The sequence below is a fragment of the Anopheles arabiensis genome (assembly GCF_016920715.1).
Source record: "Anopheles arabiensis isolate DONGOLA chromosome X unlocalized genomic scaffold, AaraD3 X_pericentromeric_contig0027, whole genome shotgun sequence".
Classification (NCBI taxonomy): domain Eukaryota; kingdom Metazoa; phylum Arthropoda; class Insecta; order Diptera; family Culicidae; genus Anopheles; species Anopheles arabiensis.
In genome coordinates this window covers 402501-405000 of record NW_024412105.1, presented here as the reverse complement: position 1 = coordinate 405000, position 2500 = coordinate 402501, and the positions used below count along the sequence as shown (strand labels likewise).

The 2500-nt window shown below is 46.9% G+C and overlaps 1 pseudogene; it reads left to right on the top strand.

Moving 5' to 3' along the window:
• LOC120907961 overlaps window positions 1–2500 on the top strand; it is a 9133-nt pseudogene that overhangs the window by 3713 nt on the left and 2920 nt on the right.

Below are 2500 nucleotides of genomic sequence, written 5' to 3'. Positions count from 1 at the left end.
GCACTTCCGAGGAGCTGGCGAAATTGCTCAAGGAAATGAAGCAGTCCGATGCTCTTAAATCGGTTGGAGAGACAATCTCTAAGGTCCGACGGGCCCAGAATGGAGGCATGTTGCTAGAACTTAAGCAGGGTAGTTCTGCTAGTGCAATTGCCCCAAAGGTTAAGGAAGCGGTGAAGGGCAAGGCGTCAGTGAGAACGCTAGCTCCTTCTAAAATGATTGAGATCATGCATCTCGATGAAATTACCACCCCAGAGGAGGTTGCGGAGTCTGTCAAAGCACAGCTCAACATCGAGATAGAAACAGATCGTATCAAATGAAGAAAGGCCGCGCGGCCGGTACGCAGTGGGCACGGATCAACGTATCGCTGCCAGACTTTCAAAGCTTCCTGAATTTGGGAAAGCTGAAAGTTGGTTGGTCGATATGCCATATCCGCGAGGTTATGGAAGAGCAGAAATGCTATAAGTGTTGGAAGGTAGGCCATACGAGCTACCATTGTAGGGAACCAGACAGAAGTAATCTGTGCTGGAATGCGGTTTGAGTGGACACAAGAAGCAAGCTTGTACCAACTCTGTCAAGTGTTTGATTGCGGTACGAGGTCACAGAACCTTCACGCAACGGGCAGTTATATGTGTCCCCGAAGGCGAACGATTAGACCATAATGGTTAGGTTGCTACAACATAACCAGAATCATAGTTATGCTGCATTTCAGTTAATGTGGCAAACGATTAGGGAAGAATCTGCGGATATAGTGTTGATTGCAGATCCGTATCTGGCAACAACCAACGTCAAAGTGTTACGCAATGACGATAACACAGCAGCGGTAGTGGTTAACGCGGACTTACCAGTTAAGGTAGTCAGTAAGGCTCTTGAAGGGTTTAATGATAGTTGACATAGGTGATATGCGAGTGGTTAGCGTTTACGCGCCACCTAGATTTAGTATGGAAGAGTTCCAGAACATGTTGGATAACACGGTAATGGCCGTAACCGGTATCCACAAATTCGTTATCGGGGGACTTCAACGCTTGGTCAGTAAGTTGGAACAACCAACTTGGCGAGCGTGGAGAAACCCAGAAACGAAGAGGTGAGTTGGTTTTATCAACCTTTGCGCAGATTGACGTAATTTTATTGAACGACGGCAGCACCCCAACTTATGCTGGACCAGGGCGCACGTCAGTAGTTGATCTTACTTTTGCGAGCCGAACCGTAGCAAGATCATTTAAGTGGGAGGTGTTATCTAGCTATATGAACTCTGGATCATCGTGCAATACGAATAGATCTTGAGACGCAAAGCGTGCGTAATCTGTCCCGACCCATAACGGGATGGAGCATCAAGTATTTTAGCAAAGATATATTTGAAGTTATGATGCAAGCCGCTTTTGAGACCGAGGTCACAACAAGCGAAGACTTAATGCGTATACTTGTCACGGCGTGCAATGCGACGATGACTAAACGTAAGAGGTACACCCTAACAAGAGTGCATTTTGGTGGACGTTAGAGATTGAGGCACTTCGCAAAGAGTGCAAACACCGCGATCGATTAGCGCAAAGAGCTTTTAATACTGATCTCTATTCTACTTTTAGGGACGAGTTCAAGGTGGCACGGAATGCCCTCAAGCGATTGGATCAAGCATACCCGACAGAGGAAGTGGAAAGAGTTCCTGGGAACAGCGAACAACGCATCATTTGGCATAGTATATCATACGTTCAAGAAAGTGGCCGAGGGTTCGATTGGACCCCGAACCATGACATTGGACGAGTTTAGGGAAGTGGTGAGCGAGCTTTTTCCTACTCACCCAAACACGGTGTGGCCTGATTATCGTATCGATCAGCCACGAGAGTTTGAAAGGGTAACTAATGATGAGATTCTTGCGGTTGCCAGGAGACTACCTAACAAGAAGGCGCCGGGACCAGATGGTATCCCGAATGAGGCGCTGAAAGTTGGTATGTTGACTGCAACCGATGCATTTTGCAGGGTTTACCAAGGCTGTTTAGAGAACGCGAAGTTCCCCGATGAGTGGAAAAGGCAGAGGTTGGTGTTAATACCGAAGCCGAACAAACCACCAGGGGAACTGGGTTCAGTTCGCCCCATTTGTCTACTAGACGGGCAGGTAAAGGTTTAGAACGCATCATAGTGCAACGGCTAAATGCACACATCGAGGAGGTCAACGGACTGTCTGACGACCAATTTGGTTTCAGAAGTCGTCGATCTAACAGTTGATGCGATTCAACGGGTAGTGGACATTGTTTCGGTAGCTAGAAGTAGAAACAGATACAGTGGACGGTATTGTGCGGTTGTTACATTAGATGTTACTAATGCTTTTAACAGTGCTTCATGGTTGGCGATTGCAAATGCTTTACAGAGAATTAACACTCCTAAATATCTTTATGATATCATTGGTGATTATTTTAGGAATCGTGTGCTGATGTATGATACCACAGATGGACCGGCAGAGATTGCAGTCACATCGGGTGTACCTCAAGGCTCGGTACTTGGCCCAACG